Raw genomic sequence first — 10,161 nt, 5'->3', positions numbered from 1 at the left:
AGCTAAGATAGCTAAAGTGTCTGCCCTTGTATTCTCGCATCGTGGTATATGCTTGATTTCAACATTGTGGAATTGCTCCAACAATTGTTGTGCTCGCCGACAATATGGCAGGAGTTCTTGCTTCCTTATTTCGAACTCTGTCGCCAGTTAGTTTATTACTAGTTTAGAGTCCCCGAATATCTGCAACACTTTTATTTTCATCTTTTGTGCTATTTCCATTCCTATAATGAGAGCTTTATACTCTGCCTCATTATTGGTACATACCATACCTAATGTGAAGGAATATGGCAGCAAATCCCCCCTGTTTAAACATCAGCTCACCATTTTATATGCTTGGATTGAATTATGAACTCTATCATTCATGGAACTTTTAACTAAGTATACTTATCTTTGGAATTCCTGAATGCATAGCTCATGGGAACCTTCTCTATTGATTTAAATCTTATCATTTAAATAAAGAGGATCAAAAACCCGAAACCTCACAACCTTGGAGCATTCGCGAAAGCATCATTAGTAAGTTACGGTTCAAGGGAACTGAAGATTCTTCATCATCATTGAAGATCTTCACTTTATGCGAGAACGAGACTCATCCACTTATTTGTAAGTATTTAGAATTTATTGTGTCTGAAGACCTTTCCTTGTGTAGGATTAGGATTCAGAGTTTGAGTGTCAAACTCGCCAAGTCCTAGTTGTATGCCTTCGATGGGAGAATACGTTATGTCCGTGTGTAGGATGTGTAGCCTTGCGTAGGTCATGCCTTGTGTAGGCTTGGGTTGCCTTATGTAAGCTCCTAGTGTTGAGTCCTTAGGTAGGACGAGTCGCCTTGTGTAGGCATTTGAGGTAACCTTGTGTAGGTCTCTTAGTTAACCTTGTGTAGGTTGTAAAGGTTGATGGTTAACCTGATTTAAAACCATTGGATAGTAAAATCCAGTACACTCTAGGAGAGAGAGTGTCCGCCGGGAGTGGAGTAGGCAAGTAAACAAACCACTATACATGATTGTGTTTGGGATTACTTTGAGTACATTTATCTAATTATGCCTATGTTCATTATATGTTCACTATGATGCATGATGCAGTTAATGTATAAGTGTTGATAGAAGTCACATCCCACACACAATATACACTATCCTTATAGGCTTTGCTTTTATATATAAATATTATATAAGCCTATGTGAATTGGACCCTCTATTGGCTTGGAAGCCTTAGAGTTACTTTGCCTTACTTCCTCTATTTTAAAAGTTAGGCATAGTTTGTTATTAATAGATAACAAGTTTTTAAAAAGTCCTATTCACCCCCTCTAGAACATTTAGCTATACTTCATACTTCAGTATTAGTGGTTCAACCTCAATTTTAATTAGTATCAAATCGGGTTCCTTTTAAAGGGTTTAACAACCTAGAGGGAGATCCTTAAACTGAAGTAAGAAATATGGCCAAAGGAGAGGGTACATCAGTCTCTCGTCCTCCTATTTTCAATGGTTCAAAGTATGCATATTGGAAAGCAAGAATGAATTACTTTCTGCAATCCTTGGATCATGAAGTTTGGGAAATAGTTGAGAATAGGTATGTGCTACCAACTGAGCAAATTGTATTAGACAATGACACGACCATCACCAAACCCAAACCTAAAGAGAAATGGACAACTTTTGACAAAGAAAATAAAATAAATGAAGAAAGAGCTATGAATGTTATTTACTATGTGATTTCTGAAGAGCTATTCAATCAAATTAGTATGATTAAAACCTTAAAAGAAGCATGGGATCTATTGGAAACCACCCATGAAGGAACCAGCACAGAAAAAAAGATCAAGGTTGCAATTCTTGACAACCCAAATTAAACAATTGAAAATGGAGGAAGATAAGACCTTCATGGAGTTCCTGTACCTAAAATCTATAGGAAAATCCTAAGATCACTTCCAGAATGGTTTAACTCTAAAGTAACCACCATAGAAGAATGTAGGAATATTGATAAGATGAAAGTAGAAGAAGTGGTTGGTTCTCTACAAACATTTGAACTTCATCTTAAAACACCGATAAAATCTAATGTTCTCAAAACCTCTAAAAGCATGAATACAAGAGAGGAAGAAGATAGTGAGAACAAAGATGGAGATGAGGAGGTTACCCTCCTAGCTAAGAAATTTAAAAGATTCTTTAATACGAACCACGAGAAACTATACAATAATTAAGGAGTTCAACTCAACCACAAGCGCCAAACCGACAAAACCTTCAACAAATCCAAAGAACTTCAATGTTAAAACTATAGAAAATATGGTCACATCTCTGTGGAATGCCCTACAAAGAATCTAAAGGAAAAACTATGGCAGCCACTTGTGATGACACTGATGACTCCAATTTAGATTTAAGTGAGTCAGAAAGTGATGGAGACAAAAAATCATTGAAGATACTCATGGCCTCCTCCACTACAGTCATTCCCAAGAAATTGGAAGAGGAAGATGAATTTGATCTTGAGAGAATTAAAAATGGGAGAGGAACTACTGTTAGAAGTATAACTTTTGATAATCTGATTAAGAAAATTGAACTTCTAGAATTAAAAGTTGAGAAATTAAAAAGATAAAACAAAAATTTAAAATGAGAAGTAAAAGATTTTGATCGTACAGTAGAATTAACTTGAAAATTCACTCAAAGAAATGAAAAGTTTGAAAAACTTCTAGGCATAGGAAGAAAATCCAAAAACATGAAAGGCCTAGATATGAATCAGACTCTTCCTCTACTTCATCAAAGATGACAAATTCAGTTATTTCAAATCAGAAAAATTTAGTTGAATTATCATGTCATCATTGTGGAAAGATAGGACACTACAAATGGGAATGTCCTAAATCCAGAAATCCTCACCTCACTTCTAAGTTGAATATTAAAGATATATCTAAATCATCTGGAAGCCATTATGAGAAACAGTCTTCTATCTCAAAGAAAATGGTTACCAAATGGGTAACTCAGAACAAATACAAATGCCCTGAAATCAACTCGGGTTCTTGTAACGAATGCCCCAAGTAAATCAACTTATTACCTTGACCCATCTTTTGATACTTTTTGTAATGGGTCAAGTACTTTATAAGGGAGCTATTAGAAGGAAAAGTGAGCTAAAGAAAGTATGGAGGATTGATAAAAGATATTGGTCAAGAAGTAAATCACAGATATATAAAATTGATTCAAGAATGTTGAAAGACAATGATTTTTATATTTTTTTAAATCAATTTATAATTTATCTCTTGACTATTGGTTTCATCAGTTACGGGGTTTGCTGAAATTAATGTCATTCAGAAAAATCTAACTTACAAACTTAGCTTCTCCATGTAAACTAGGTATCATGCATAATTTTGAAATTATTCTAAAAATCCTTGTTAATGTACTGATACTTATTTTGAATCAGAGAAGCTTGATCTACATCTGTCAGTCAATATGTTTACAGAAGATCAACCATCTCCATAGATTGATTAATGGTTCATATGACAATATTTGAGGACATGGCCTCACCATTTCTTCTGAATACAAGTAAATTACTTTTTTATCATGTGTCTTTTGAATGTACAAAATATATACATACTGATAAAAATATGTCTACATCATTTGAAAAGGCTATCTAATTTGAAATGAAAAATGAGTTGTTTCGATAGTATCGAGGGATGTTCAATATCAATCGTATCACCTTCAATAACATCGAACATTACTTGATAGAATCAAAGCATTGCAAAACTGTCCTGACCTATCTGGACTCCGTTCCATATCATCGAACATGGTTCGATAGAATCGAATTTTCATCTTCGATATCATCGAAAGTGCTTTGATAGAATCGAAGAGTTGCGCTCTATATATATGACACAGGTGGGAAATTTCATTTCATTCACTCGTCTTCCATCGTTTCGCGACTCCTCGACTCCTAGACGCTGGTGGACTTGCACTCAATCCATTTTCTTAATCATTTGAGGTTGGTAAGTCATTTCTACTTATCCAAATCTAATTCTCATCCGTCAAAATTGTTTTGTCCATCTGTTTTGGTTCTCCTTGTTTCCAATCCCTAAGTCTTTCCCTATAATATCTATTCATTTTCGAGTTTCATTCTTACAAATGAGAAAAGACGAGCAAATCGCTTAATCAAGGAGAATCTTCCAATCCTAAGGCAAAACAAAGGAAAATGGTTGCCAGAAGAAAATCGACTCAACCAACCCAAATAGACTCTCCTTCACAGAGAAATGATCTGACTCCTGAAGTTTAAATCCCTATTGAGCCACCACCGCCTGAAACTCTATATGAAAATTTTAGAATAAGAAAAATGGTATATGAGAGACAAATTGACAGAACTTGTCCAGCACCATTTGGGCTTGAACCTTTGCTTGAGGCCATTGGGTAGTCACATATGCTTGACTTTGGTGGAGTGACTCGAAATGAATAAATATATAGGTTCCTAGCCTACTGTCACTCACTCGTGTCTAACCCCCCCTATAGATGTCACCATTGGGCAAACCACTACTCATATCAATCTAACCCTTATTAGTCAATACATTGAAATTCCCACAAAGACTTAAGGTTTTGCAGAGTATGACTTCAACACTTGAAGTTCGTTCAAAAATCACTAGACATCTCTATTATGGGAAAAACATTCCTTGCCATGAGGATAATGCACTGCGTGGATCCCACATGTCTCCCAAATTTCATATACTTCATAGAATTTTTGCTACAAACGTCTATCCTCGGGGCACCAACAAATCTGATCTCACCCCGTTCATGTTAAGAATTCTTTATACCATTAGTCAAGGAGTGGAACTATGTCTACCTACTCTTATTTTGCATCACTTGGCCATCGCAATCTAAGGGATTAGAGATACCTACTGTCACGCCCTAGACTCGATGACCGGACTCACATGGAACCCGGTAGCCGGTTCCGGCCGCAACAACCTTCGTAGTACCCCATTCTCGGTTCCTAGCTCAGGTTTCGATCCTGGGATCTTACAAGGAGGATTTTCATAGCATAAATCTAATCTGATAGAGCATATGTAAGATCATAACATAATAATCTCAGAAAGTAACTATAGGAACTCATTACAAAATCCACTAGAAATTTAAACTTTTATAGGTACATAAGGCTCAAAAGGACCTACATAAGGTAAGAAAGGAAGAGAAAAGTCTACAACAGGTCCTCAGCATGCTCCAGTCCAATGCCCCACTGCTACTGCGCCATCCTAGAATCACCTGCACGCATCAATTGTGCATAAGCTTATAGAAAGCTTAGAGGGAGGTGAAGGTGTGTGACAATGGTGCTCAGAAGAAGATAGGAGAATGCGGAAGAAAAGATGAATGATAATAGCCATATCGAGGCTAAGCTATGAATACAGTAAGCCGTACCCAGACTATGCAATGCAATACATGAGTATTGGGCGCCTTACCAAAGCAATACAACATAAGGCTTATACAGCTAATGCCAATGCAATGCGAAGTAATGTCAGTCCTCATATCCAATCCACATATCAAGTACATTTCCATTATAAGGAATCCACTAGGGTCAAGTACACTGTAGGATGACCGCCGCTCTTCAAGACCCACACAATCAAACGGGCGTAGGAGACCTCACTACCCGCCTGTGGACATCCAATCACCAGCGAGGCTCGACGGTAGCGGACCCATTTGTGAGCTGGTCAGACTCAGCCTAGCTATGCCCCCTCACTTAGGCGGGTAAGGCCAAACCCCATCTCAACCGACCTCGCAACAGTGGGAGTCGTGGCCTAACAGTATAAGGCACTCGGGCGCTGATGATTTTCACTCGGTACCGTGAAGGTTTAGGGGCTTTCACCCATGGACATCCTATGTACCCCAAATGCTCAAGTATCATTTCCAGTGTCCACACACGGCCATCCACGATATATCTGTGGAGGCTACGACCCTGATGAAGCAAGGGCGAATATCCACATGCTATGTAATGTCAGATGCATAAATCACATGATTAGCAAAACTCTTCTGCCAGCTCTGAGCTGTGTGCATCCTCTGCTTGATAATATCCATAACCTCTGATATCTGCTGCATAAGCTCAGGACCTAGGAGATGAAACTCTCCAACCTCAGTCCAACAGCTAGGAGAACTACATGGTCTACCATATAGTGCCTCAAAAGGAGCCATGTCGATAGTTGCCTGATAACTGTTGTTGTATGTAAACTCGGCAAGGCCCAAATGCTCATCCTAACTGCCTGCAAAGTCAATCACATAGGCTTTGAGCATATTCTCAAGGATCTGGTTGACCCTTTTGGTCTACCCATCCGTCTATAGATCATAAGCCATGCTGAGATGCAAAGTGAACCCCATCGCCTACTGGAAACTCTCCAAAAATGAGACGTAAATATGGACTCTCGGTCAGATACTATCAAAACCGGAATGTCGTGCAGTCTCACTATCTCCTTGATGAAGATCCTCGCTAACTGATCCATAGTCCAGGAAGTACGCATCGGAATGAAATGCGCCAACTTCGTCAAACGATCAATGACAACTTAGATGGCGTTGTGACTGCGCTGAGTCCTCAGCAAACCCATGATGAAATCTGTCGACACATGCTCCCATTTCCAAACTAGAATGCTCAATGGCTGCAAGGGACCAGGGGGTCTCTAGTGATCAGCCTTAACACGCTAGCAAGTGTCACACTCGGCCATGAAGCTAGCAATCTGGCACTTCATCCCCGACCAAAAGTACTAGCTCCTCATATCTCTGTACATCTTCATGGAGCCCGGGTGGATGGTAAGTCTCAATCGATGTGCCTCGATCATTAGATCATGACGTAACTCTGGCACGTCTGGGATACACAATGGGCCTCTGAAGCGTAATCCACCGACTGAACTAATCTGCCAATCTGACTACTCCATGGATGCTACCTTTGCTCAGTACTCCTGAAGTGACTCGTCCGTCTGCTGAGCCTCGATCACCCTAGCAACTAAAGAGGGTTGAATCGACAAGCTCAAAAGTTGAACTATGGAAGAATGCAGACTGAACTTAAAGTCAAACTCTAAAACATCGTCGAGCATCTGCCACTCTCGAACCATCATCTGTGCTACCAGGCCTTGTGACTGACGACTGAGCGCGTCCGCCACCACGTTTGCCTTACCCAGGTGGTACTGAAGGTCAAAGTCATAATCCTTCAACAATTCCATCCATCGCATCTGTCACATGTTCAACTCGGACAGCAAGAACAAATACTTCAAGCTCTTATGGTCCGAGAAGAGCTCGAACCTAACCCCATAAAGATAATGCCTCCACATCTTCAGTATAAAGACAACTGCTGCTAACTCCAGATCATGGGTGGGGTAGTTCAGCTTGTGCACCTTGAGCCGGTGCAAGGCATAAGCCACAGGCTTCCCGTGTTGCATCAGAACAACACCCAAGCAACTCTGGAGGCATCGATAAACACAATAAAACTTTCACTCCCATTAGGAAGAGTGAGGATAGGAGTGGACGTGAGGCGATCCTTCAACTCCATAAATGCCTCCTCACAGGCGTCATTCCAGAAAAACTCGACACCCTTCCGCGTCAACTGGGTTAGCAGTGCTGTAATATGGGAAAAACCCTTAATAAATCGTTGATAATATCCTGCCAGACCAAGAAAGTTACGGATCTCGGACGCGTTCGTGGACTGGCCCCACTGACGAACTGTAACAACCTTCAAGGGGTCCACAGTGAAACTCTCCCTTGTCACCATGTGACCGAAGAACTTTACCTCCTCCTGATAGAACTTGCACTTCTCCAACTTCGCATACAATTGGTGGGCACGGAGGGTCTCAAGTATAACCTACAAATGCATCACATGGTCCTCCCGGGTCCTCGAATACAACAGAATATCATCAATAAACACAACCATGAACTAATTGAGGAAGGGCCAGAAGACCTCGTTCATCAGCTGTATAAACACGGTAGGTGCATTGGTCAGTCCAAACAACATGACCAGAAAATCAAAGTGACCGTAGCGCGTTTGGAATGCTGTCTTTGGTATGTCCTCCTCTCAGACCCAAATCTGATGGTAACCGGAGCGCAATTCAATCTTGAAAAAGAACTGAGTACCCTGCAGCTAGTCGAACAAATCATTTATCCTGGGAAGTGGGTATCTGTTCTTGATAGTAACCCTGTTGAGCTCGCGGTAATCCACAAAGAGCCTCAACGAGCCATCCTTCTTCTTCACGAAGAATACCGGGGCTCCCAATGGTGAACTGCTAGGACTAATAAAACCCAATTATCGGAGCTCATCCAACTGCTCCTGCAGTTTCCACAACTCCATTGGTACCATCCGGTAGGGGGCCTTCGAGATAGGCGTGGTACCGGGTACTAAATCAATCTGAAACTCAATCTGCCGACGCAGTGGTAAACCTAGGATCTCCTGAAACACATCTAGGTAATCGCAGACTACTGGCAGCTACTCAATACACTCTGCCACCGAGTCTTCGATAATACAAGCCAAAAAACTGGACAACGACTCTCCTCTGGGCTCAGCAATGGACTAGAACACTGGCAAGCCGGGAATATGAAACATGACTATCCTCGCGGCACAATCCAAAATAGCATGGTACTCGGCAAGCCAATCCATACCCAGGATAACATCGAACTCCGACATCGGCAATACAAATAAATCGATGAGCAAGAACATATCGCCAACCAAAACTAGGCAAGAAGGGCAACGACGACACAAAATGGCGGACTTCCCCAAAGGAGTCGAAACGACCAAAACCTCAGATGCAGACTCTGACGGAATACCTGTCAATTGGAAAAACTCTTCGGCCATGAAAGAATGGGAAGTACTAGAATCAAACAGAACATGAGCAACATAAGCAGAAATAAGGAGAATACCCTCGACGAATCCACCGAAAGAAGACTGCTGGTCCTGACCCTGCGCTTGCTGCATGGAATAGAATCTGCCCTGAGCTGGCAAAGGAAGCAAACCTGAAGACTGTGATTCTGACTCTGCACCTGCTGTGCAGCAATATATACTTGACCTAGGGCCTGTAGGGGAGGTACATGTCCTCTCTGCTACTGCTGCTATGGCCACTGTGGAGATCTATCTAGCTGCCTTTACTGCTGAGGAGGAGGCCTGGGAGTGGGAGCTTGATGCTGGGCTCACTGCTGATGTTACTGCTGTTGAGGAGGATGGGGAGGAGTCAACTGCGGTGGCCTCTGTTACTGCAAGGGGAGAGGGCAATCACGCCTCCGATGCCCTGTTTGCCCACATCCATAGTAAACACTAAAAAATGGACCGGAGGAAGGATGGGCTGGCTACGCTGATGATGATGCTACTGACTGCACCGCGGGCTGCCTAAACTCAGATTGATTCCTCCACCTCTACTGATGGTGCTGTCAGGAGCTGCCGGAAGGTGCCCTCCTCTTCCAGTCTCTGCTGAAATTTTGATCTCAGGTCCTCTAGGACATGGTCCAGTCCTCCTTATATACCAACGCTCTGTGAACGACCTGATCAAACGTCGTTAAGCAACGTCCCACCACGCGGCTACGAAGAGCGGGACGCAAGCCGCTCATAAAATGGTGAGCCTTCTGCTTCTCGTCATCGATGAGGTAGGAAGTAAATCGGAAAAGTGTTACAAAATGGGCCTCATACTGGGACACCGTCATGTCACCCTGAACTAGGGTCTTAAACTCAATCACCCTCTACTCCTGCACATGCTCAAGAAAGAACTTCTAGTTGAAGTGGACTACAAACTCCTCCCAAGTCCAAACAAAATCGGGCTGAGCCATCCTCGATACTGATGACCAGCAATGTCACGCCTCACCCTACAGAAGGAAGGTGGCTAATGGGACTCTCTACTTGCTAGTAGACTGAATGCTGTCGAAATTCTTCTCCACCTCAGTGAGCCATAACTTGGCTGCCGAAGGATCGGGCTCACCCCTAAACCGCGGGGGATCATGCTGCCTAAACTCTTGGAGCAGTGCGCTCGCTAGCAACTGTTGAGACTGCACAGGGCCCTCAAGGACAAGTTGACGGGACTGAAGGGTAGCAATGACGGCCTTCATCATCTTCTGAAAATGCTCAATCCCTACAGGAACTGTTGGGAAAATAAGGGTGGCACTAGCCTCATGTGGAAGCACAAGAGCGGCAGGAGCCTCAGGAACTGGAATAGCAAGCTCAGGTGGGGGAACAGGTGCTATTGAGGGTGGAATCATAACCTCAGGT

This window comes from Magnolia sinica, chromosome 7, assembly GCF_029962835.1.
Source record: "Magnolia sinica isolate HGM2019 chromosome 7, MsV1, whole genome shotgun sequence".
In the NCBI taxonomy this organism is placed as follows: Eukaryota; Viridiplantae; Streptophyta; class Magnoliopsida; order Magnoliales; family Magnoliaceae; genus Magnolia; species Magnolia sinica.
The sequence above is the reverse complement of the archived record's forward strand: the minus strand, read 5'-3'. Positions refer to the sequence as shown.